This window comes from Aquila chrysaetos, chromosome 23 (genome assembly GCF_900496995.4).
Source record: "Aquila chrysaetos chrysaetos chromosome 23, bAquChr1.4, whole genome shotgun sequence".
Lineage (NCBI taxonomy): Eukaryota > Metazoa > Chordata > Aves > Accipitriformes > Accipitridae > Aquila > Aquila chrysaetos.
Window position 1 is genome coordinate 20,507,787 of NC_044026.1, and position 27,471 is coordinate 20,535,257.

General features: G+C 40.4%; 1 protein-coding gene and 1 long non-coding RNA gene across 4 annotated transcripts in view; one reads left to right on the forward strand and one right to left on the reverse strand.

The window, feature by feature from the left end:
• REPS2 (RALBP1 associated Eps domain containing 2) overlaps positions 1 to 27,471 on the forward strand; it is a 102,500-nt gene that overhangs the window by 2,720 nt on the left and 72,309 nt on the right. The gene's annotated exons all lie outside the window — the stretch shown is intronic.
• Positions 208 to 1,455, reverse strand: LOC115334593. Its single transcript, XR_003921185.2, has 3 exons — positions 1,316 to 1,455; positions 1,149 to 1,192; positions 208 to 315 (listed from the first exon to the last, which is right to left on the reverse strand). It is a non-coding gene; the product is annotated as an uncharacterized LOC115334593 (long non-coding RNA).

Below are 27,471 nucleotides of genomic sequence, written 5' to 3' on the forward strand. Positions count from 1 at the left end.
GTGTTCATTGAAGAGTGGTTTTACAGGTCAGTATGCTTCCAGAATGGGCACTTAGTGCCACGGCAAAGTCTTGAACCTGTGCTGTTGTCTTCGAGGATTTGTACTTGTGTAGTAAGTGGAATAAATCTTTGAGAAAGAAGGAGCCTTTCCTTATACAGTCTTTGATTGAGATTTCGTGTTGATCAGGAAGGTGCTCACAAGCATCATGGGAGATCTCCTTCCACCTTCCTTAACTCTGATGGCAGGGTTTGCAGTTTAGACAAAAATCACGTGGGTGCATCCCAGCTGGAGTACTGCTGTTGAATATGTCAGTTCCTGTGGGAAAAGCAGTGACGTGTGCTCCCAAACAGCAAACAGGCAAGGGTTTTGTTTGGTTTAAAGGTTAGTTGGCTTGATCCAAGAGGTTATTTAGATGAAAGAGGCTAGGTAACAGAGAGCAGGTAGGGAATGTGAGAGCATATGCCAGAAGAGGAAATGCTGGAATAAATGGAAAAAATCCAAGAGCAACCGGGTCAGTAGGAGCAGATGGTGTGCACCCGAGAGTCCTGGGTCTTGCTAAGAATGAAGTGATTGAACGCAGATTCACTACACCCGGGCTCATTAAAGCCAGCTATTCTGCTGGGCAATAGGGTACAGCAGAGTTGTACCTGTTTAACTTTCCTCAAAGAAGGGATCAAAGAATGAACTCGGCAAGAGTTATTTCAGTTCTGGAAAAATTGTTGAAATTAGCAGTAAAATTAAATGTGTCAGGTGCTTCACAGGACGGAGAAGGGCATGACAGACACAGGACAGCGTGGGTTTTGCGGACTGTATAATTATGCCTCCCCTGCATACCGAAAGTCTTCGACTAGCCATGCAGTGTGGTTAAAGGCAGAACCATTAAGATTTTATTTAGACTTGCACAAAGCCTGTGGCAGATCTTTCACCAGGGGCTTTTAAAGTAACTCTGTAAAATGTCTACAATTCCTTGCCTGAAAGATCTGTGCTAGGATTGGTGGGGTTTTTTTGGGTTGGGTTTTTTTTTTTTTTTTTTTTTTAAACAATATTTATGTCAAAGGAGGAAGGAGCAGACTAGTCACGTGCCATGCAGTTACACAGAGTGTCAGAAATAGAAGAAACTCAACAACATTGGCCAGATTTATACTTACCCATGTTGGTCCAGTTGAAAATGGGGTTCCCCATGCTTTGGCTCCTAGTAAAGAGAAAAAGAACTGAATTTGCACAAAGAAAAAAAAATCCTGGGGGGAAAAAAAAAGGTTTGAATTCACTGGGGCCACAAAAATATTGCTGAAGCAAAGGCAATCCCACAGCATACTTTGTTACGTAGATTGTTACCGATAACACTTCTTATGAGGGGAGAAGGCAAGCAGAGGTGCGCTAGCAGCTGGGAAGTAGAGAGAAGTGACTGCATTGCGGGGCAGGAGGCACTGCTTGTGACCGTCGGTAGATGACAACAAGTTCTCATGCCCACAAGGGCAAACTCTCTCTGGGGTTTTTGGCCTCTTCCTTGGAGGAATTGGTTTCATTATGCTCCCTGAGCGTGTTGGGATGTCAGTACTCTATGCTAACCGCTGTGCCACCGGTGTTAACGATGGCTGCTTTGCCGTGTCTCGTTTTGGGCAATCAATTTGTGACCCCAGTTTGAAGCAGGCCGCCAGCGAATGCAGCCTCTGCTCCTTGAGTCCGGGACCCCAAAGTGTGTGCATTACGGGTGCCAAGTACCAATGGGCCGATGTCTGTGTGGATTTCAGATAAAATAGTGTTTTATAGCATCATTGCGCACTGATCAGCAAGGGAGAGGTACCTTGTGCTAGTTTTACTGTTTGTTGGTATTACTGTGGTCTCTGAAGATTTTGTCTTAGGAAATTAGGGAGCAGGATTGGGCTCAAGATTTATACTGAAATGCTTATCTCTTTTTTTATTAGGTTCTGACTTACTTGATTAATTCTCACTTGGTTGTCTGATGGTGTCTTTAATTCCCAGTTTTATAAACCTTAATCTTATTTGTGGACTTGCGCTATCAGCACAGAGGTCCAATTTTCTTAAGAAAACAAATTCTTTCCTCTGCAAACGAACACACTGGATTATTTGAGCTCCGAGGATGACAAGTACTGATTGTATGATGCTGGAGCTACACAGACACTGCATTTTTTAGCTGGGACTCTCCTTCCAGCTCTGTGTAAATAGGGAACAGCGACCAGCAATCTTGCTTTTCTTCCACAGGCTTCGTGAGTTAATTTGTGTTTGTCGTGACTTGTCTCTATAGTTACAACTCTACAGTTTAACTGTATTTTTGTGTTCAAAAAGCAGAAGTGCGAATAGATTAAAAAAAAAAATTGCTAAGTTGATATTTCTTTGGAAAAAGGCCAGTAATTTTTTTTATTCCATGAGTATAAATTAGTACCTGCACGATAGCTGGGGTGGGGTTAACTGTCTGCCTCAAAGAGGCAGGAAAGAATAAGAACTGTGGCAGTTAAAATAGGAACTTTTTGAGTGAGGAAACTCTGGACTTACCGTTACTTCATAAAAGATAAAATTCGCTCTGCTGTGCCCCTTGGCAGAATTTGGCATTATGCTAGTGCTAGAAATGTGATTTAGCTGACTGACAGGCAGTAGGTCCATCAAAAAACGATGTTAGGTTAGGGTACACATGGAGAAATTGCATCCTACTGACGTCTTTGAGTCAGGAATAAACAAAAGGGGGGGTACAACTCCATGTAAGCTGTACAGCAAGAAGAGGAAAGGAAAACTGATGTTTCAGTATAAATACTTCTGGCCACAATTCCCCAAACTGTTATTGCCTTTCTAGAGTCATAAGCAAATTTGTGGTTTTTGAAGTAGGAACATGTAAAACGCAGATGTAAAAAGCATAGTAGTATTATTTATTTAAAAAAAAAATTTAGATTACCAAAGTAAAGGGCAAAACTTCACCTGAATCAATCTTGATGATATATTCCATTTAAAAAAAAAAAAAAAAATTGAGGTCCTAGTACACCTTTAAACTGTTGTTTATCATTCAGTAGTCGCTACTTACAAGGTTAGTAGTTTTGAGTGCCTCAATAATGAGGTACACAGTAGAAGATTTGTAGATGCTGTTCCCTCCCAAGTGCATTTCAAATCATTCTGTAAAACCAGAGACTCGACAGGCTTGTCACAGACATTCAGTGGGATGGTCAGAATTAGCCTGGTCAAGGCCTGAAGCCTTCAGTAATTAACCCTCTTTACAACCAAGTATGAATTAATTAGTTTATTTTGCAATAAAGTAATGCTTTGCTGTGCCAGTGATTTAAAATAATTCTACAAGAGGGATGGATGAAAAAGATCCATTGGGATGTAAATGAGTAACTTTTTCATGAGAGAGCGCTGCAGTATGAAGCAGTGTTGATGAGAATGGTGTTTTGGGGTTGTTTTTTTGTTTTGTTTTTGTTTTGTTTTTGTTTTTGGTTTTTTTTTTTTTTGAATAAGTGGTCTTGTCATGATACTTATCTAAGTGCAGTGGGTTCACCAAGCAGTTGAGTATAACCTCTTTTACTCGTGTGTGTATCTACAGCAATATGCTGTCAGTATTGTGATGTTTATATATAGTTTCATTGATGTTGTCCACAGTTTGTTTTGCAAAGGACAGATAATACTCAGAATTCACCTCCTTTAGTGGGGGAATCGAATCCCGATACCTCCTGCAAAAAGGGTTGGTATAAATCCTGAAAACATGGATTTAGCTGAGCTGAAAAACTTAGTCAAGAAAGATTCATGAAAGATGGAACAAGCATTTCTGTGACAAGGAATCAGGATAAATAACCGATTTAAATTTAAAATATTATGAATTGAGAAATATGTTTGATATAATATTTGTAAAGCAAGATCCTTTGATGTATTAACATCTAAATATACCAACAGTATGGTGAAATAAAACATTAATGAGCAATATGTGCTAGTTCAACTTTTGAAGACAGTCAAACAGTTGAACAGCTGAGTTAGTGGCTAATTAAGTAGAAAAGGTTGCTGGAGTAGAAAGCAACTGTGGGCAAATAGTAATCCCCTCTTCCAGAACAGGGAGAATATTTTCTTTTTCCAGTGTATTCAGGAGCATTATTTGGTGACCGCTGCATAAACCTGAGAATTCTGGGAAAGATTTTTTTTGGGGGTGGTGGCGGTTTTTTTGGTGGTTTGGTTTTGTGTGTGTGTCCCCCCCCCCCCGCAGTATAGCTACGATGACGAGGTGGAAGGATGTGGGGGAATGAGATCCATTTGCTCTGTCATCTGGTAGGGCACAGTGACCAGAAGTAATCAGCTAAATCACTAACTGCAAATTATACTTGGTTTATTTACCAAACTGTTTAAAAGACAAAACATGTTTTTATGAACTTCTAAATGTCTGTATACATAAGAAATGTGTGGGTTTTGTTTTCTAGCAGATGAAGATGATCTGTGTATTTTTAAATGAATTCCAGTTTTCATCTAAATTTCACTTTGCATATATCACATGTACCTACACAAGTAGATGTATCTCTTATTAAAAATGATAATGGAGCAAATTTCTTCTGAAATAAAAAATAAGATGTATATTAAGCTAGGTGGTTGCTTAAATATGTTTTAAAATGCTACATGTTAGTAAAAACTGAAATGTTACCATATTTAAAAAAAAAATTAAAAAATCGTGACTTAGTGATGACCAAGTGATGAGACAGATCTTTATCTAGAAGAACAGCTAGACAGTTCCAATACAAACCAAAAATGAAATTAGGGTCTTATGTCTTCGGACTTAAATAATGTTTTAAATAACTTATTTCTCCCATGAATCTGCCTTGCAGAAAATAAGGTTAAGAAGCTTTGTGCTGCTGGTTTTTTTAGACTGGGTGGTATGTTTGGAGAGGAGTGCTGAAGAAGCTGTCTCTGACAAGTGTCCCCCCAGCAGGTTGTCACGCTGTGCAGAACATGCCTGTGGTGTTTGGCGGGCTCTCTCCACTTGGGACTAAGCCTGCTTAAAACTACCCCAAGGTTACATGCTGCCTGTTAAATTGATGTTGTACCTGGATGAGTCATTCAGTGGCCTTCCTAATGAACATAAATTACTGAGCAGAGCTGCAGGAGTGCCCCACTTACAGCAGCAGCGTTGGCAAATGTCCTCAAAAAAAAAAAAAAAAAAGTCTTGAGAAACTTTAGGTAGCCTGACTACCAAAGCACATGTTCAGTGTTTTGATCTCTGTGGGTTCTTTTCTGTCCTGAGCAGTCTTCACCCATCCAAAAAATCTGCAAATGGTTCTTCCAGTATCTCACCCTTGCACCTGCATGGTCCTGCAATCTGAACATGCACCTCAGTTGGTCCTCTTCTCTGACAGGAGGTGGTGGGGAGCTGCTCCTTTGAGCAGGGCCATACTTGAAGCACTGGATTCAGAGCTCGTAATTCCCACTGGCTTCGTGGCCCTGAAAATTTAGAGTCAGCTAATGGGAAACACTTGGCTGAGCTTGAATTTAAGCTGTCTGAACATGGCCCATGGTGTCTGCTCACTCACTCAGTGTGAGTCATCAAGCTGAATTCTACTTTCAATAGCAAATGTCTGTAGCATTACTTTATTATTATTATTGTTGTTGTTATTATTATTATAAATTTCAAGTGGTTTTTGGCATGAGCCTTTCAAATTAATTTACTTTTTTTAATCCTTTCTTCTTCTTAAAGTCTCTTCCCACACCAAGAAACATTAGATCAGCTTTGGCATAGGTAACGTTTCACGTTTCATGCATTATTTACTTCTCGCATAATTTAGACAATGATGTTCTATGGAAGCCAAGATGATGGTCTTTCAGAATAAAACAATGTGTCTAATCATTTGCAAAACAGGATCACTGCTAGGGGCTAACAAATAACAGTCAGAATTATTTTGTTACCAACAGTAACAGCAACGGAGCAGTGAAAGGTGAAGTATTTGGACGTTTCAAATGCCAAAAATAAAAATAAATGGGGAGGGAGGCAAAACGAACTCAATAGTGTGATTTATGTATTTATTTAATTTTTTTTTGCTTTCCCTCCTCTGAATAATTGCTGCCTTTATAAGAACATCTTTATGTTTTAATAGCCATAAGCTGCTTTGCCTTTAACTATGTACAGATGGAAATGCAAATACAAGTGGTGATATAAAGTGTGCTATAAAATGCTAGTGTACTGTGCGTGGGCACTGGAGACGATGTTGTCTTTGACTCTGTCTGATGTTGCTGCTTTAAAGTCCTGTGCTCTTTGGTTGAATTGAGGATGAACACTTGGTTTAGATGCAAACAAGTAGGTTCTCACTGACTGAATGACGCATTTCAACACATAAGGTGCAAGCATGTTGGGTGAAATGGTGATAATTTTAGGGTTTTGTTTAGTGATGTGGAAGAGGAAGAATGCAAGCTGCTTTTCCAAGTGATGTGTTGATTCAAACTAGAAGTAAATGGGTTATAAGATCAAGGAAGGGCAGGAAGGGTCCTCTACACACACCATATGCAATGGAGTTAGCTACAACAGTACACCTTCAGTTAAGAAGTCTTGTGACAACTCTTCAGTCTTACAAAAATAACCTATAACTCTCAACTAAAAAAGGATTTCAGTTTATGATATTAAGATAACTGCACAACTGTAGAAGATAATGTTTGGGGTGTTTGCTGCATTGCCCTTAAAAGTACCTGCTGTAGTTGTAAGTGCTAGGGAAATGAACCTGTGAAAAGTGCCAAATGTGATAAAATAGGATGGGTACAGGGAGCATCAAGTTTTTTTGTGGGGTAGCCAGTCTAGAAAAGTCACATTACAGTAAATACTGAAGAGAAGCTTGTTGTAGAAGAAAAATATTTTGATGAAATGGGAGATAAGTCTGTAGGAAATTTCTGTTTGTGACAAAAATGCATCTTATGTCACAGAGTCTCTATTTTCCTCTGTATTAGGGTCTCACTTTGTCTGCAAAGCAGAACAAAACCCAGAATTCCATTTTATGGGAAATGCCAGAATTTCTTCCAGTCTTATAGGGCAAAGTTAAATATGAGAAATGTTCACAGGAGAAGTTGATTTGGAAATGTTTAAAAACATGTAATTTATTGAACTAAATCAAAACATTTTGTTTTGAACTGCTTAAGAGTTAAAGCACTGTGACATCTTAAATACATAAATTTTGGGAAACAGGTTGTTCACGTATGTCATCCCTTGTTCTTTTCTGTTGATTAGACTAATTCTGCTGTTATGTGTAGCAGTGATGGTGGCCATGCAGCTTGTTCAGGAGGCAGACCGTGGTGCCTCATAAATGTCATCTGCTGAGGAATCATACCGGTGTGAAACATCAAAACTACAGCTTCCGTGAGACTCTACGGTGCCTTTGTATTAAGGCAACCTGGAACAAAATATTTCATTTCCTGGCAGAAATTTGAAAGTCTCATTGGAATCCGAGTGGTTTTTTTTCAGGAAGAAACTCAAGATTTTGCAGTATTTTCAATTAGTCTAGTTCAAGATGACTAGATTTGGTGGCTGCCATCTAGCTGGGGAGGACTTGTCGGGGTTTCTGCGTGTGTTCTTCATCACTTCTTGGATACTAACTCGTGATTTTTAGCAACTTGAAGCACTTTCTATTACTGCTTTCAGAATGTCCTATCTCATTTTTTGTGTTCTGCTGATACTATTTTAAGTATAAAAGATGGAGTACTGGGAGGCACCGAGTGTCAGATCTGCCATGCAGACTTGTCCGTAATTTATTCTCATTCTGAGAAGTGAGAAGCAAATAGTTTAAATCTCTGAAGAATGAGTTTTTCTATCATTGTTGGAATTTGTGGAAGACCTAGATAATTGTAGTTGCTAGAAATGTTCTCCTATTTAGCTATGTAGAAATGTCCCATATGTCCTGGCCATATATTTTTCTCTTCTGTAAACTCTGATTTCAGTATTAATGGTAAAAAGGGGTCCTGAAAATTTTCCTTTGGACCAAAAATACAGTAATTCCCTTCTTACACAGAGTAAGAGGAAGAAACAGAATACAAGGCTATTCCAAAGTGGGAGTATGTTTCTGTAGGTCATTGTGGGCTGAATTCTAGGTTACTGGCCTGGTTACTTTGTGCGATTTAGTAACTACGACGTTCATGTCTGCCAGCAGCTTTTTGTGCTTCTGGTACTTACATGGGATGCCTTACAGTTCTGGTAGGAAGCATCAAGAACAGATAGGCTAAAACTAGTTTCCCATTGTAAGAATATAAGACAAGTGGAGACCTTACCTGAGGGTGAGGGAGCTGGGAGGTAGTAGAAGCAGGACAGCAGTGAATCTCATTACAAGCAGTGGTTGTGAAAGAGATTGGAGAAGCAGTGTGAAAGAGTCAGCCAGGTGACCAGTGTGTGTATTGGGGGATATCTGGTTTGGGAGAAGATCAGAAGGCAAAAATAAATAAATTCCAATGATGTTGTTAACTGCTGTTCTCTGTTGTTGAGTAATAAAAGGCAGGAACCAGGAAGCTGCTTGTTTCTGTTTTTTATTAGATGCTTTAGATACCGAGGTGATGAGCAGGTTGTAAACATAAATGCTGCAGAGAGAAGGTGAAACAGGCTAGAACCTAGTAACCATGAAAAAGGGATAATGTGAGGTTTAAAATTACACTGATGTCTGAAGCTTCCTACAGAGTCCTTGAATATTCTCATGCAAAACTTGTCAATAGCACCCCCACCCCCAACAAATAAACCATCCCCCAAACCACCCCAAAACAAAACAAAAAATTACAGAGCCAAAATCTTACCCAGTTTTTAGGTTGAGTTTCTCATGAGATGCTACCAAAGTTAGAAATAGAGAGCCTCAGCTTTCTGTTTTCTACAGCTGGTATGTGATGGAGGTGTACCACTGTAACAAATAGTATGCTTGGGGGTTTTTTGCACTTGTATTGTAACCTGCTGCTACCCATGCTTAACTGTGGACTTTTTTAAAAACAGCACTAAATTATTATTCTGGAGATATGGTATACTTATAAAATAATACAGCCGTGAAGTCACGCCTGTCAAAACATGTTTTGAGTGTTATGAGAGGAAGGAACCAGGGTGGGAGCCTGGGGGTGATGATGTTGCAGTACCTGGTACCTCACAGCGTGACAGGTCCTGGGTTCACTGGCCAGAGCAAATATTGTTTCAGGACAAGAGCGAGCAGCACTGGGCAGTGCTGTTGTCAGCAGGAAGATAATTCTTAATGTTACTCAAATCGAGTTATCAGTCACCTATTTTCCTCTCTCTTTCTCCCTCCCCCCACCCCAAGCTGTATCTTAGTAATTTTATATTTTACTTGATCTAATCTAAATCAGGACTGTCCTTGAGGAGGATATTCTCTGAAGGGCTGTTTCTTCTTAGGAAATACTCATTAGCTGTTTTTAAAGATTGCATTATTTACCATGCATATATTTGATTGCAGGGGAAGTGTGCAAGAGGTAAGACTTTAAGTGGAGTCTAGCAAGGCGCTTTATTTCACTATAACTACTGAATTTAAGGACTACAAGAAAATAGGGCACTCTGGAATTGGGGTGAAGGTCTTCGCTTCAGATACTGAAGGACAGGTCTTAAATACCTCTGAGTAGGGGAACCATCCAAAAGGGCAAAAGTAGAGGATAAGTTTGTTAATCTTTTTTTAATGTACTATACAGTTTAAATTAATTGGCAATATCTAAGTGCAAATACTAGTAACAACCAAATTAATACTGAGACAGGCACAGTAATATTTGGGTCCTTCTAGTAACTAGATGACTCAAGTGTAAGTTAAGTTTCAAAATATGGGAGTTTGATGTATTTTAATGAAGAGAAAGAGGAGCAATATGTCAGTGCTGTAGATGTGAAATACATTTAAAGAAATTGGTTAGCAGTGCTACCTAGTTTTCCATGTTCATGATTCCCTTCTATATGGAGAATTCTGAGACTATGTAGTGCCTTAGATAGTTGCAGGACCGTCCTGTGGTCAAACTGGTATTTGCCCAAAACAGCATTTTTACAGTTTCCATAGCATTGTCTAGTTGAGTGGCATGATTTGTATGCGATTTTACAGAGCACAGAGAAGCACTTGGTTTGGAGCAGTGAAATTATTTGGGGCAACTCTAAATACTTGACACTGTACTTTGCTTCCTGATGGCTATTGCAAGGCAGCACATCTTGCAAGCAACATTGTACAGCAGTTTTCATTTGTAGGAGAGCATTAAGGCATTTCAAAGCCAGTTCACCATTGCTGTAAAATGGCCAGGGCTATAGTTTTATAACAAAAGAGTGTACTGGAGTTGTGTAATTCCAAGGAAAGGTGGGTTGGAATCATAAGCCGATACATGTTGCCATAGTGAACCACTTCCCAAACTTGACGCTGAAGAATTTTAACCTAAAATGACTTTTCAGTCCCTTGAAATATAAAATGTTTCTTTTGCTTTGCTGCTGATGTTTGTGTTCTGTTAGAAGTTTGCCTGTCTGTGCTGTTCACACCTTGTTAGGGTATGCTTCATTCTCTGTTGAGTTAGCCTTTTCTTGTGGTCTGTCTGGGAGAACTGCTACAAGCGTAATGCTAGAAGTACTCATTTGCAATAGGAAGGCTCAGTTTACCCCTCTGTGGCAGCCCTAGCTCATTTCTTACCAAGGCTGCAAGCAGAATATGAAAGCTTGTTACATCCTTGTGTGAACACCCATCAGTCTCATTAACTATTAAATGGTCAAATGGCTGAAGACATGTTTGAGTTTCTGATTGTGTAATGCACATGACAGGGAGGGCATTGTTCCTCGGGTTCTCCATTAGGGCCTTGCTTAACGTGTCACCCTGCTCTTTATGCAGTGCAAGGTTTCATCTCATGCTGGGAATGACCTACCAACTAATGGTCTTTTCGTTATCATTATATGGCTAACCACGAATTTCTATTCCTGAAAGGTCTTGCCATCTCCTACATAGCACTGAGGTTTCAGCTCAAAAATGAGCACAAAAATGAGGTGGTCTCCTTTATTACTGCTTATTCCACTTCATCTTTCTTAATATAATCTAAAATTTGCCAATTTCCCATGTCACGGGTTGGGGTTTTTCTGGCCTCGTTTTCGAAAGAAATGAGGCTTGTGCAATTCAGCTGTTAATTCAGGCTTGTGCAATTCAGCTGATGCTGTTAATTCAGCCCAGTAACAACTTCTGAGTTTGTAACTGTTTCAACAAAATTGAGAGACTTTGAAGAGTTCGTAAGAGTTATGTGAAAAAACTAAGTTATACGGTAAAAGAAAACCGTATTAATTTTCCTGCTGAGGGAAAAGTCCCAGAGTGAACTCAGCCCATGTTAAACATTAAAGAATCCATAGAGGAAAGTCACCTCAAGACAAGGGTCCAGAGAAAGTTGGGATTTGTCGGTTCTGCTGCTCAAAGGCAACTTCTTACTAGAACTGATGTAGTTATTAAACAGTTGTGTGGGCGTGAGATAAAAGATGGATGTGGAATAGCATTTTAAGTTACTGTGACAGTGAGTGGAGAGGAGCAAAAGGGGAAGGCGAGTCTGTATCTGCTCTGTGTCGCTATTTTTGTGCCCCTCTTTGTCCCCCCATCTCTTCCCACGCAGCTCCACCTGTGCTGCTTCTTTATTCCCCTTCGTTCCAGCTGGCGACTTCCACCAGCCAAGAGAGTTGCTGGTTCAGCACTTCTCTGCATCTGCCAGGAAATAAATAAATAGTGGGAAGAGAAACGGAAGGGATGTGCTCTTGCTCTTTTTGTCAGCTTTACTTAGGGCTTTTTTTTTAGTTGTGCATCTTGCAAAAATGTACTACTGTGAGAAAATTTCTTTGAAACTAGAGCTGAATCCTATCGCCTCCTTGGTTCCCTTAGTTTTCTGGTGTTAGGAAAAATGCAAGTGCTTCAACATTGATGTGTTGGAGATGGATTCTCATTTATACAGCTATTAAATATGCCATTGCCATTGAGAGGTTTAATGTAGTCCCCTAAGGGCTTGCGAGGCGTTGTGTTTTGTTTGCATGCACCCCTTGCTCATGCCGTGCTTTGCAAGGTGTCCCATACCTGCAGGTAGCTGCAGCCCAAATTTGATCGCTGTGGGAGCTGTTTGTCCCTCTGTCTTCTAAATTTCCTCTAACTCCCCAGGAAGCTGAAGATGATGTGCCGGCGCTATTTTTGCTCCTTTTGTGCCAGTACTTTCTCCTAGTGTTTCCAGCCTTTATGGCTGCCATCTGCCTGGGAGCCAGAGAGAACGTGCCCGTGGTTTTTGGTTTTTGTTTGTTTGTTTGTTTGTTTGTTTGTTTTTTATAAACTGTACTTAGGCTCAGGTTCCCTGTCACCCCAAGTGATGTCTCATCTTACATCGGGGATTCAGATGAACACGTGGATTATATTTGGCACAACAAGCAGGTGAGCCCCTCACGTATAATGTGCCAGCTCAGCATGTTGTAATTAATAGCTACTTCTAAATCAAATACCCAACTTCATTGCCATTTGCTCCTTCCTCATTTGTTTATTAAAGGAGGAATTAGTTTCTTCAGCCGTGTTTGACAAGTCTAGATCATTTAGCAGCAGTTTCCCTTCAGGAAGTTTCACTGCTTGTGGTGCAGGAACTGCCTGCGTTGCGCTGGTGTGCAGGAGAGGCTGCCTGCCTGAGTCTCCTTTACAGCGAGGTTATGTCTTAACACAAAATATTTCTCTTGCTGTGGATATGTCTCATTAATTATCTCCATATCTATTCCATTCCTAATTAAAGGGGATTGTGTCACCTTTTGAAAGTGTTTACAGGTTTTTGTTTATGCATATTTATCTTTATAAAATTTACTGGTTTTTATTCTAAGTAAAAATGAGTAGTAGACTTTCCTTAATTTTTTGCTGTGTCTCTGCTCTCTGTTTTTTCTCAACTTGGAAGGAAAATTTGCCTATTTTCAAACTTCCATTACAGAAATGTTTGCAGGGAAGTACTTGCACAAAAACTGCACAACCATTTCCAGTGGAATTTAAAAATAACAAACACCACCATTCATCTCATTGCAGAAGTGTTTCTGCTGATGCTAAATCTTGGGAAAAAAATATTTAACAATATCTAATTATGAGCCAAACTTTGCTTGGCCATGTACCTTCTGACTTGTAAAGGTGTTTGAGGTCTTAAGCTACACAAAATGTTTGTGACGTGGTTTGTTTCAAAGACTATTGGGAATGCAAAATAATTTTGCAGGATGTGAAATCTTGTATGCTTGAGTTTAACCATCTTGCCCTGTCTAGAGCGAGCTTCATGCATGTTCTGAAAACACCAGGGCTGAGCTTCTGCTGAGAAGCAGGACAGGAGCCATGGGCCGTACACACCTTCATCCCTGTAGCCCTGGTCAGCTAGGTCTGACCATTTCTCCGCTCTTTGCTTTGTTACTGACTCTGCTACTTCCAGAGCAAGAAACTGGTGGGGAGGAACACCAGTCTGGAGTGATCATGGATCCCTTTAATGTACAAAAGGAAGAGGGTTTGTTCATTGGTAAGAGAGGCTGCACAGTGAGACAGGACTTTTATTGTCATTTTTACTTTCCAAGGTGTAACGAGGAGTAAAAGAAAGGATAAATCAGCAACAGCATCTCTGAGGTGTTTGTAGATGTTACGTGCCACTCAAAATTAGTGGTGTTTCTGTAGTTCTTTAATGAAACAGCAACTGAGGTAGGGACCAGTGGACACAGTCTTGCCTTGTGCTACTTAGGACCCTTGTCCTAAGAGTTGCTCCTGAGGTGCCATCCCTCCCTCGCTCCTGGCCTTGCACACTGCCTTTTTCCTATGAAAGTGGCAGCGTGAGCACTGCATAGCACTTTTCATGGGCCAGTGGTAACGTAAACATTAACTGGTTCAGAAACAACCCGTGCCCTGACTAGCTACCTGACGGCTGTGTCAGCACGGAGAAGGGGCTGAGCTGTGTCAGCAATACTGGTAAGACCCGTGAAAATCAGAGGCAGGGAAGTGCTTTTCTCTGACACCTCTGCCCTTCTTTCAAACCAAATGGATACAAAAGCTAATGGACTATGAAGAGTATTGGGGAGAGGGTTTGGTGCTGTGTGATCCCATCAGCCTCATCTTTAAAGGAGGCTGGATTATCTACAGGTGTGGAAAGGACCTCGGACCATCCCTAGACACCCTTTCCTGCCCACAGCAAAATCCCGTTTATGTGTTATTCTTGAGGAATTTGTTAATCCCTGGTGATAACTCTGTAACTTTTATAGGCAATGTACTCTACTGCTGCCTTACCTTTAGTTTCAAGAAGGTTGTTTTTAAGCCTTACTTTGTTTATGGCCTGTCTGCAGAGGATATGAATAACAGATTATTCATCTCCCTTTTCAAGCCAACCGTTATTGTGCCTCTATTTAGTTTAACGTTGCAAACTGTCATTTACACGTTTGGACATTTCTGCGGTGAGTCTTGGGAAAATGAAAGTAGAGAAAATTTTTCTTCAAGAATCTTGAGGTAGCATTTGCTAGTAAGATAGGTAACAGTACAAGCGGTCACGTCAGGTGTAAGAATAAAAGCCATATGGGCGTGATTCTTCAAAGGAGGAATTTCACTGTAGCTTTCCCTGGGGCTCTGAGCGGGGACTCCCTTGCACCTGAGGCAGGCCGGAATGTTTTCAAAGGCTCCGGGGAACTGCGGTGCTGGGAGAGGTCCTCCCTACGGACAGGGCTGTGCCACCCATCCCGGGTCTGCTGTGTGCCCGGACGGTGCTGCTGACCGTGACCCCGAAGGCAGCCAAAACACAACTACCAACTGCAGGATCTTTGTTGTCCATCAGCGAATTGTGTCTGGGGGGGTTGCCTGCCCCAAGACCATCTCCTCGCCCCAGCAGGTTAACACGTAGAGAATTCATGAGGATTTTGAGGTTTGTAAAAAGATCTTAGTTTCCACCAAGGCAGGCTTGAAGTTAGAGTTCCTACAGGTGTGTTGAAATGGTGGATTGTATTGCATGGTGTGTTTGCCAGTGGTGTTTTTTTCCTTTCCTTTCCATTCCAGTTTTAAAAACATGGTTCCTACTGCTAGTGGCTTCCTCTCGTGGTCACGTATGCTCTTTGCCCCTGAAGCCAACCTTGGCTGTGAACCAGAAAAGAAGGCCTGCTATGAGAGACCAGTTTTTAAAGGGCCGTAGTTGGAAATATTGGCACCACTCGGGGAGGGGGGGGGGGGGGACAGGACACACGACCAAAACCCCCCCCCCCCTCCGCCCCCCCCCCCAAAGGGAATTAATTCACAGTAAACGTCTTGTTTCTTATTCATTCCTTGGAAAAATGAGCCATATATTAAGCTCATGGGGGCAAGATAAGTTGGATTGTTGCCATCTTACATGTCTGTCAAGACTTACAGAAGATCAGCAATTACCAGGAAAACAATTTCATTACAGAATGCTTAATAAGGAGACTTATAAAAAATGTTAAACTCTTGAATTTGTTTTGTTACCTTCTGTTCTGCTCCTCTGGGACTTCTATTTGCAAAGTTTCATTTGACGCCAACTCGTTCAATGTGTTGGTTTCTTATATGCTGTGCTCTCATATGTGGGCCGTGTTGTAGGTTTGGACCTAAAAGGACTGTAAATATCTTGCGCAGGAATCCAAGTCGAATCCTTTCCAAAGTTTTTGTAGAAAATCAATTTCCTGTGAGGAGTGTCAAGATTTTTAAGGTTAATACTCCATGGAAATGCCTCTAGCTTTTTTAGCAAGCTGGAAAAAAATAAATATGGTATTCTTACACAATCTGAATTAAATTTGTACCCTTGATGTGCAATAAGTACATTTGTATACCTCATTAAAATTTCTTATTTAAAAGGGCAAAAGGTTTTGTATTCTCTCAGTTTGAATTAATTCCCTTTGACATTGAAGTATGGCGCCAAAGATTTTCAGCGTTGTGAGAATTATTATTATGAAAGCAGTTCTGAGGGATTTAAAAACAATGAGAGCCTAGGGTATGGTGCCTAAATATTGTGACATTAAAAAGAAAGGTACAGAATACAAATATATTCCATTATAAACTGTAGTTTAAATGGATCATTTTTACATGACTTGTTCATTGTGAACAAAAGGTTTTCCGTATACCTGAATCTGGAAGAATGAAACGTACAGGTAAACAAACAGGTTTCTAAAAGGGCATGGCTATTTTAAGAAATCAGTTATTTTTCTGAAAAAATAATTTTTTAAATTTTTATTCCCAAACTGTTCGTATTATTTTTGTGGTATTTTGCATGCTTTTGCTGTTTAATGAAACATTTGCAATTGTCACAATTTTTCTGTGATAGTTTGCATAGGAAGATACAAATAAACAGTAGATTTATATACTTCTCACTGTTTATTTGGGAGAAAAAGGTAGCACAGTTTGTCTTCATTTATCAGCATTAAAATCATCCTGGTTTTGTATGTACCTCAAGATCACCTGAATTTACAGGCATATGGTTCTTCAAAGCTGTATTTAATCTCCTTTGTGCTAGTAAGGTACATACAGTGCAGAGATTCAGAATTATTTGAAACATGGTTTTGAAATTGTAGTGAGTTTATGCAGTGTATCTGCCATACATGTTGAGAAAAGGCTTTTTTTTTTTCTTCCCCCCCAAATATTTTAAGAATTTGTACTCACCAGAAACTTCTCAGAGAATTAGGAACTTTAGATTTTTTTAATTGCGTAATGCACAGTGCTGTGTTTAATTTTCTTTTTACTAGTTAGAGCAGGCAAGTTGTTTTAATTCAGAACTTAACATCATAGCACAGATTATTTTAAAAATCATTTTACCTTGATGCAGCATTTTCTGTAAAACCTGAGAGTCTTTCAGATGTTACAAAATATGTATACACTGGTTTGTTTTCCGAAGGAAAAAGTGCTTGTGGGTAAGTGTTCAGCTTTTTTCTGCTTGAAACAATTGTTGTTTCTAGAGGCTGAAAATGCTTTGTACGTGTGTTAGAAAACAGTTTTCTTAGAAGGTTAGTGTGGCTAAGAAGTTAAAGAAAGACAAAACTCCCGTTTGTGCTCATCAGCAGTGAGCCCGCAACAGTGGTGAGAAGCAGGACATGGATGGAGGTACTTTTTCAGTTACTCAGTCGTACAGGAAGGAGAGATGTAAAACTAGCATTTCTCCCCCACCCCTATACAAGCCCCAGCAACTTGTAAGGAGAGGAAAAAAAAAAAAGCTATCTTACCTCAACTCCTCTTCCCCTCTTTCCTCCCTTCCGCCTACCCCCAAACCCAGTGATGAAATGCAGTCTAAAGTTAAGTATTCACACGTGTGGAAAAAACACTCCTGCTCTTTGACTGAAGACCTAGTTTCAACAGCAAAATCAAACTAAGCCACAGTTGAAAGATTTCAAGTGAAGAAATGTAGCAATAATGTGTTTTCTGTTTTATTTAAATATTTTCTATTACATTTAAACTTGCTATCTGTAAGCTGTCAATAATAAGAACATCTGAAATTTAACTTCCCACTGTAAAATAAACCTTGAGACATCCCAAGTTGATGGCACTTTCTGTAGCAGCCCTCTTGCCAGACAGCAGCCAGGTAGGTAGAGCAATATTTGTTAGGTGGGACCGGAGTGAAGGGGGATATTGAGAATAGGACTTTCCTTGTTATCTTGCTTCTCATGCTTAACAAAGTGGTTGTTGTAAGTCTACTAAGCCAACAGATTCCTGTGCAAAAGCAGTGAGGGAATTAAAAGCTTAAGCGGTTCCTGCACTCGCAGGAGTTTAAATGGTTTAGGCAAGGAAAATAGGGGAAAGAGTATATATTTGTTAAGTACTAATGCTTTTGCTTGTTCTCAGTTAGGCTCCAAACTACCAAAGCAGTTAAGAAACTTGGGGGGTTTCAGCCCATGAGCTTTCCTAGTGAATTCACATGGGGCTGTTCAATGTGAATCTCAGAGAAATCTTTTGAATTGTACAGCTCTTATAGAAGAAAAGAATTTCTAGCTCAGTCATACAAAGAGTACGTGCTTACTAAAATATAAATGTATTAAAAGTCTTCTGTGGTTTTGCTCTTTTTAAAGCTGCTGCACTTTGGCCCCCTTTTGTGAACATGTTATAGGGTTTCATTGCATGATAAACTATTTGCTCTGCAGGACTCCTGTTTCATTTAGTGCAGAAATTGTGCAAAATATAAGGCAGAGGGTTAGGAGAAGGAAGAGAGGCTGCTGCCTCTAAGACATGAATTGGCACACAACACAAGCTTGGGTTTTGGTATTCAGCTTTCATTTACTTTAAGCAATAATTTGCCTAAAGACTTCTGCCTAAATATAAAACTTACCACTGTTAAAGAACAAGAAAGAAAATAAAGCAGTTGAAAGGAAAAATCATTGCTAAATAGTTCATTCACTGTCCTGGTGCATAGGCTTAATTTTGAATACCGAAGCAAAGTAATGCTAAAAATGACCAGATACTTAGGAAAGCTGCATGTGACAAGCTTTTACAAATCCTTTTTATTCTAATATGTAGTAATGTGTACAGATGTCTTTTTGTTTTTCTAGATTAACTCCAGAAAGTCCTATGAAAGAGTCATAAAAGCCTCACAGCTAATATTTTTAAATACCTTGCCTGCTGTGTTATGTCCTAATAATGGAAGTATATTAAAATACGCATGTTGTTAGTTGTTGCATTAAGACCAAAGAATTGAGAAACTCTGAATAATTTAGCATTTCAGATATGTTGTGAGCTCCTCTTGCACATGCCACTGTGCCAAGAGCTGGAGAAGGTTCTTTAGCGGCAGCCACGGGTGAAACTGGTATGCAGTCACTCTTTCCCAGTGCATCCCACTCTTTCCCAGTGCATCTCTGCTAAGCTCCTCTTCCTTGAACGATGGACCCATGCAAAATAATTACTTATAGCCATTACTAGAGCAGTTTGTAAATACTGAGCATGCGGCACAACAGGCTTTGTGAAGAAAATCACGGAGCTGTCTTCCTAAGGCAAATGCAGATTTATCGCCCTGTGTTGAATATTAGCCAAACATGGGTGATGCTTAGTTTGTGAATTGTCCTGTTTGATTGCAGGAGGATTTCTTGCAGGCTTAGAGATAAGTGCTAGCTCATGTACCTTGTGTGAAATGAGACCTAGATCGCAAATAGCTATGCTCATATCCTTATCAAATTGGCCCGTGGAAAGGAAAAGCAGGGATAGCTTTCATTTGCTTAGTGCAAAAATGGCAAAGTGTTACTTGTAAATGTGTAGGAGGAGGAAGCACAGACAGAGGAATTATTTTTGAAACAGTTGTAGTGTTTTATGTAGAAAAGAGTGAAAATCTTTCTTAAAATTGGTGTGTGTCAGGTTTCCACTACTAGAAGAAAATCACTAAGATATTATTGGACATTTCCTTCCTGCTTTGCAGATAGTAGTATATGTGTCCTGCAGTGATTGTTAGTGGCTTTGGAGATCCTAAATCAGCATGCAATACCAGCGACGGGTCACTCTCCATTTTACCCATCTCTTCAGAGTCAAATAAATCAGCAGTCTTTTCTCTGCCCAGCGTGTTAAGTTCTTCCTTATTAATTTGCTATTTGGAGCCACAATTGTTTGTTGAAAGTTGTGCCAAGAGCTTAGAAATTAAACAGGGATTTGCATACCTATTGCAAATCTCAGCCATTGGGTTGCTCCCCTCAGCTGTGCACGCCTGTGCAGTTCCCTGGCGCGCTGCAGCAGATACCCTGTGTGGAAAAAGGGCTGTTACAAAGATACTTTCAGTATTTGATGGAAGTCTTCGAAGTCCAAAGCAATTTTTGGCAGTCTCTCGCAAATTATGCTATCATTATCTTTATCGGAGGACGAGAGAGAAGGGTTGGGCAGAAATTGCTGCGGCAGTGATGTGTGATGCATCTGTGATAGATGAGAAATAGGCTGTGCCATTAGTGACTTCTGTCTTTCCAGAGTGAACCAGCCTCAGCTGTTCCGCACGAATTGCCACTGACCTGGTGGTTAGAAAATTCTTTTACAGAATTTCACTCCAGACTTACCTCTCTGTCAGTGAATTATGCCCATTTCAACTGAGTGAAATGCTCCTAATAACATGTCAATTAATTTTAAATTGCACAAATCTTCACTCTGCTACCAAGACTTGGAAAACAAGTTTCATCAATTGCTCCCTCTGGGACTTTGGAAAAGACATAATTTAAAGCACTGTGTATGACTTTTGGTCTCCTTTTTTTTTAATGTACAGAATTTTTTTTTAATCCAAAACCACTTATAAAATCAAAGTGAGAGTAGTTTTGCAAAATAGTTTGCTGAATCTTTAAACCCATGTTGCTAAAAGTTAATGCTGTATAATAATCTCTTTGTGTAGTGCTATGAAAGATTTTTTGCAAGAGGGCTGTGATTCTTAAGTGGTGTATTATTTACTTTTGCATATCGTGATATTTGGGTCTTACAGTTGTTTTAAGAAATTGAAGGTTAGGGAGGAGAGGCTAATGGAAACAAGCTTAAAGGTGTTGCTGAACTGAATGTTTAAGCACTTATCTGTATTGCACTGGCCAGAGTTAAAAAATCTGGTGATAAAAGGTGAATGATATAAATTGTATGTTAGACATCAATGTATAAGAAAAGCTTTATTCTTATTTTTCTTTACTGGAACCAAGGTCCACTGAAAACAAATAGATCCCAGAGGGATTAACTTGAGTTTTGTCTTGTAGAAAAATCCTGCTGCGAACCAAGTCTTGTATGGGAGAGGCCATCCTGCTTTGATCCATGTGCCAGGCTTTCTGCAGTGAAATCCAGAAACCTGCAGCTAATAACTTTGCTGCTCTAGTTTTTTGGCCAGCTCTGCTACGTATCAGTCACCGGTCGGGTTTGGGTCACTGTATTTCCGTTGGGTCCAGGAATGTTTCCCAGGTGCGTGCCCTGGGAATGCCCTGCGCATGGAAGCACTGGCAGGTGCCCCCAGAGCCTGCCTGTCCCTCTGCCCTGGCCCCGGGCTGCCTGCCTTCCCTGGGAACCAGCCGTGGCAGTGCCGAGTGGGTTTTCGGCAGGGTGGCCTGCCGATCCCGTGGGTGGCTGGAGCTAATGGTGGTCTCGCAGCCTATCCACGGCTCAGCACAGCTGCAGAAAACTCAGATTTCAGCTCCATTTAGGGTCACCACCTCTGCTTATTTTTAAAGACTGCTCTTATTTCTTTCACTAATTGTTGAAGGCGGTTACCTCTCCGGCATTTTAAAGGGTTTGTCCCAGAAGTCACGGGAAAGCTGAATCAATTAAATGCATACTTTTTTTAGAGCAAAGCTGAGCAACGTTTGCTTTAACCCTTTGTCTGACCCTTTGTCTGCAAGTGAGGGGCTTTCCAGTCTGCTCTGAAAACCCTCACTGGGGGACGTGAACCCGCGGAGGGGGAAGGTCTGCAGCTGGGCCGGCGCTTTCGGGTTCTGCCCTGCCGCTTGTCCCCTGCGCTGCCCAGGCCGTTGTGGAAGGGCTTCAGCGCTGGCAGAGCAGGAAAGAGAAGCGGGTGTCTCTTGAACTTTGGATAAGGATTTTGTAAGAGTTTGTGGGAGGAAGCCTGAAGGACAGCTCAACGCGCTTGCAGTCGTCAGTGCTTCTGCTGCTTGTGGCTGTAAGAGCTTGGCCAAAATGAGGTAAAACATTGACGATGGCCGAGAGGAGAGTTTTGATTACTGCCTCTCCCAGCAGCCGGAGTGACTGCGTCTCAGCCATCTCTGCCTATGGCTTTTTAGTTTCCCAGACTATCTCGTTGTTTGGGGTAAAATCCTGTGTACTAGATCTCAAACAGCAGAAATTCATGTTTACACGGAAACTGCAAAGCCGAAAGATTTGTCATTTCCTCATGGGCCTTGTACTGTAATGATGTGAGCCACCACTGAAATGTAAAAATGTAAACGTCAGCTGTTTTTCTGTAATCTTTCTAGTCAACTTTAGGTATCCTCTGTGTTCAGCCTCTTGTCATCTACAACCCACATCTACAACGATTTGATCCCATGGATGTTACTGTGAGTTAAACCATGGCCCATGGGGCTCAGCGTCCGAGTGTCTTGTCCCTGTGCAGAGGGGAAGTGAGTGAGCTGCCTTGTTTGATTATGATCAGAGATGAATTTATTTACATCTAATTTGTCTGAGACATGCGACTGGGTGCATCAGGACTGCAGTGGTGGTGGGAGGGGTTGCATCCATCAACAAGTAGAAGGGCACCCGCTGAGAAGAAAAGGCTGTTCGCTTTCCAAAATAAATAGAGAAATGTTTTTGCCTGCATATGTAAAGATAACAGTAATTGTCATGAGGTTTGCTGTCGGTTGCTCTTGGTATGCTTTCAGCTGTGAAAACGCCTACAAATGGAACAGATCGTAAAGTTATCCTGGCATAGCATCTGAGAGTGAAACTCCTGAAGTATTTCCTTGTTATAGTTGCAAAGAAATGGGGAAATAATGAGGCAGCTGTTGTAGAGGCAGCAGAAGCATACTACAGTACTGTCTGCAGGCAGTCCTGTAGACCTCTGTAGTCCTGTAATGGCAAGTTAAAATAGCTTTGTTTTCTGGGATTCGCCCCTAGCAATGCAGTGTACTCAGACAGAATTAAGTCTTTAAACATTGCCATCGAATGAGAAAAGAAAGATTTGACTGAAAAGGTCCATATTTTCGGTAGCCTTTGCTTGAGTTTAACAGTGGAAGTATCAAGAGACTTCTGATAGCACTTAATTTTTATACATTTGCAGAGGAGATTACATGCCTTTCTGCCTGTTTTCCTCATTGTACTTTGACTTTAGCTTTTATCTAGTAGTTGTTTCCGTTGTTTTTTCTTAGGTGCTAAAAGAGTCTCTGAATTTGAGAAGATATTTTGATTTGTCTTTTCATAAAACGTTACGGTATGTCCACAGGAGACGTTATCTCCTTACTCCTAAGCTCAAAGCTTGTCACTTTTCCAGACGCTTCAGGTTACTTTTTGTGCCTTAGGTGAGACTGGCAAGCTTGGGGTGATGGGGATGTGTTTTCACAAACCCTGTTACTTATACCAAAGCTTTTTATGATGATATTTTAACATGAGAACAAAACAGAATTGTATTGCTGAGCTTTGTAAGTTATCTCATTTATTGAAGAATAAGTCACAACAAAGAATTGATGTTAGCTTCTTCAGAGGGTAAGGTAAATGCTCTCTAACAACATTTCATGATGTATAAAAATGAAGTGGATTTTTCTGTAATACACATTTGTTTTGTATGAGTAATACTCAAACTGAATTTCGACTTCAACAAACAAAATTACTGCAGTCCAAACCAGTGGGGATTTCTTTTTTTTCCCCCGAAAAAATTGATTTTTCAGTCTGTGGCAAACTGTTAAGAGACTGAAATTTGACAAAAGGTAGGATAAGGATTCTCTGTATGAATAACAAACTGCAAGATTCAGTCAAATGTTTTTAAGCTGGCTTGAGGAGTCCTGCATTATAAATGGCTTCGTGCTCTGTTACAAAATTTCAGTGTTTTCAATTTTTTTTTTTTTTTTTTTTTTTTCAAACTCAGAGTATGTGTTTTAATCCAGATCTGAACTGCAGCAATGGAGAGACCATTCTTCCTTTTATAAAAAAGGCTTGGACAGCTTGCAGAAACCTTTCCTACAAAGCTTTGATTGTTAAGGCTGAGCTTCAAGTTACATTTAATTTCAGTTTCATATATATATATATATATACACAGTGTTTTGAATGGATTTTAAAAAACAAGCATATTGAAATACATTGGAGATCATAATAAATGTCATTCTAAATAATGAACTCAAGCTTATAAACAAGTGCCGTATTTTAAGTCAGTGAAGATGTACTCTCAAGATGAAAATATGCTAATCAAAGTGCTGCTTGTGTAAAGTGTTCCTTGAAATAAATTAACGGCTTGGTTGCTGAAGTGGTCTAAAATGCTAAAACCACAAGGATATACTACCTTTCCCTAAAATCTGTCCTTGATAAAAATAGCATTGTCCTTTAATGTTCCTGTGATCATCCTGTATTTTCATTCCTGCAGTGTGCTGGTGCAGCTCCTGTGCAAAACACGGCATTTCCACTTGAGCTAAAGAGGAACTCTCTATTCACTTTCACTACTAGTAATGTTTAGATACTATTTTCAGTTCAGCCTCCAGAAAATGAAAGTTTTAGGAACAGATGTGCATTTCAGTTGGCCCAGTGCCAGCACTGGCCAAATTCCAGTGTGGATAGTTAGATCCTGATGCCATCAAGCTCCGCTTACCTACAAGCAACTGACATTGTAAGAGGGTTCAGGATAATGTCTCCACTGAGCAGGCAAGAGTTGGAGGGTCTGGGTTCTCTTCTCTCACATCCTGGACCTTCTTTGTGTTATGTCCCTAGATACGTCCTTGGATGAGAAGAGGTGAGCAGGAAAATGAACAGAAATCTTTGGAATGACTAGTGCCTTTAAAGAAGCATATTTGCAATGTATAAAATGTTTAGTATTAACCATGTGTAGGATAGGCTTTATGAAACTTAAGTCTCATGTCCAAGAGACTGAAATGCTCTTGGCTGGGACTTGCATCAGAAGAAATTTGGATAAGCCCTGTGGAAGCTTCTTGCAATCTACTTGTTTGGATGGGGCAGCGTGACAGCTCTGTACTTGCCATTTTACTTGGGACATTATGCTTACTCCCTTGCTTCTACAGTAAGATTTGAAAAGCAGATAAAACATCCATAACCCAATTCTGTGTACTCTGCAGATTTCCATGGGTTTTTAGGTCTTAATAGTGATTTTGGCAAGGCTGTTTGTGCAGCATTTCAGAGAATGACCTGCTCAATGTCTGCATTTCCATATCCAGATGCTGAGGAACTGATTACCTTCAAAGAATGTGAAGCAGTTCAGTGAATAAGTGGACTAATACTTCTATAAAAATCCATATTGCTTGTTGGTATCCTTATGCCAAGTTCTTAAATCTGGAGTAACCTGTTTTCAGGCTTTTTATTTTTGTGTTCCATGTGTTACAAGCTTTATTAAAATTTTACTCAGAATCCTATACAGATTTATTGGCACAAGCTGTATTTATTGACCTGGATAGTTTTTCATATCAATTTGATGCAAACTAGTGAATATGAAACACAGCTAGAACAATTTTAGGTGGATAAATGCTGTTCTTGGAGCATTCATTTTCCAAATAGTGAGAAGAAAAAGCCAAGGAGGTTTTGAAGATAATTTGATTCATCTCTTTCACCTCTGCAGGCTTTTTTACACACTCCTAAAGGCATGCCTTTAGTGAAGGTGATGCTAGGTTTTTCTTTCAAAGCAAAGACAGAATGACAGATCAGCAAATGTATATAACAACCTCTGACCTAATTCTGTAGGCACTGCTATTGTGAAAATAATTTACTTGGTGTGGAGACTGTCAGACATTTCTCAGGAATGGTGTTCTTAAACATCCCAATAAGACTGACATTAGATGAAAGTGTCCACCTTTTCCATGTCACAAGCAGATAAAAAGATTCATTCGCGTTTGTATTTTAAAGACAAAAGGTTGAGCACAGGAGGTGGGATTTCTTTCAGCTATACTTCAGCGCTTATATTAGCATGCATCAGCAGCCTTTATTCCTTGGCAGAGTTTTTCTAGCCAACACTCCTTAATAATTGAAATCTTTTGATTAACTATGCTGATTCACATGTCCTGGTAGCTGCACAATTCAGATCAATACTTCTTGTAACTTGCGGTATGCTGGCATTGCCAGTCTTCCTATTTGAAGAGAAGTACTGCATGATTTGCATGCTTGAGTTTCTGTAGGTGTCTGCAGCTGCCTGTTGTCAGGTACAAGAGAGGACTTGACCGACCCTTGCACTGACCAAGTATGACTGCCCTGCTCCTGCCCTGCCTGGTCACAAGACTCTTTACTGGTTGAAAACAGTTGTGTTTGGGTTAGTTTTGTTTTTTTAACCTCTGCTCAGGAATCGACTTTTTCTAGTATACAAAATACTTCTGTTAGGCTTCACTGTGAGACTTAGAGTTGTTTGAAAATGGTTTTAGTGTTTGTTTCATGTGTTCTATCCATGGCTGCGTGCATGTATGTGCACAAAAGTGTACACTGAATCATAATCCTTGTAGTTCTCGGTGTTGGCATAAAATGTTCTGCTTGGAGCTGTTGGAAAAGTGTTTCCCTGTTCCTGAAGTGCAGTGCTTTCCCCCTAGATGCGCAAAGGTGCGATGGCCCATGTTGCACCGGTGCATGCAGATGTGAACAGTTCTGGGTTGTGCCAGGAGTAGGAATTCGGGGAAACCCTGGCGGTGCTATCGGCAGGTTTTTGGCTAACAGATGTGGTTGCTCTCTGCTGCTTTTATCACCGAGTTAACTGAAGTTGCTAAGCTTTGGCAGTTCATCAGTAGCTGTGAGTGAGAATGTTTTGTAGTTAGGTCTTTAAAAATGTACTATGTAGTGTTGTCTTGTGTGCCATAAACTAAGCTGGTTTAAGTTCCTTTTGTTTTAGATGTTGGAACCCTGCTTGCTCAAAACAGCTAGATTTTTAGTAAGCATTTCAGATGATGTTTAAAAAAGTCTAAAATAGATAAAACATCTGTTTTTAAAAGACAAGATCACAGAATAAAATAAATAGTTACAGAAATACCACTGATATGGAGGAGCAGGGCTAAAGAACCTAATCCATAGCAGAGCCTCTTCCTCTGTACAGCTGGGTACGTAACTGCTCCAGCATGTTCCTCTTCCTATGGCCTTCCCAGGCAGTAATCCTACTGGATCCAGGATGTGGTGTTTCTTACTTTAAATAATGAAGAGAGAGATACATAGGCCTGGGCTCCAAGTAGCGTTACAGATATCTGAACAATGATCTGTTCAGAAAGAAATACCTGTTTAAGAATGTAGCAAAACTTGTGTGTAACAAGTAGATCAAAGGCTCTGTAAACACATATTTATAAAAAAGGGTAAAGTGGGTCAGATGCATGACACAATTTTGAGATAAGCTGTTGATAAGCAACTGCTGCAAATATTTGTCTTTGAAACAGTTGTATGAGGGTGGTTGATCCAGAAGGGAGCCTGGGGTTGCTCCGTGGTTGAGGTCTGAGCTGTGGCGTCCCAGCTGGTCATTCTCCGGAGAGCGCTGGCTGAGGGGTGCATCGGGTAACGGCAGCAGCTTTTCAACATGTTCCTTAAAACGCGGAGGCAGTCGATGAACTGGAAAATCTTTCTACCTCATTATGGCTTGAGCAAGGACAAGTGAAAAAATTGTGCTTTCTGGGGTTGGACTGAGATGGAAGGTGCAGTGAGAAAATTTCCTTTAACGTAGGAGGCAGGGGTGCTCATTTTCTTTTTCTTTCCGAATGAGTTGAATGTGCGTTCAGCTTACACATGTTCCTTGCAGGGTCTCACAACCTGCAGAGAGGTTTGAGTGCCTTTGGGCTGGGTTTGCCCACGAATGACAAGCAGTGACAATCTATGTGGCAGGCAGCAACAGGGGGGCAGAACAGACAAAAACTGTGTGCCAGCTAGATAAAGAGGATGCCATAGCAGCATTAATGGCTAAATGAAAAAGCAAAAATCCCAGCTCTACTGTTGCCTTACAGCTGAAAACCTTTCCCTTGAGGCTGCA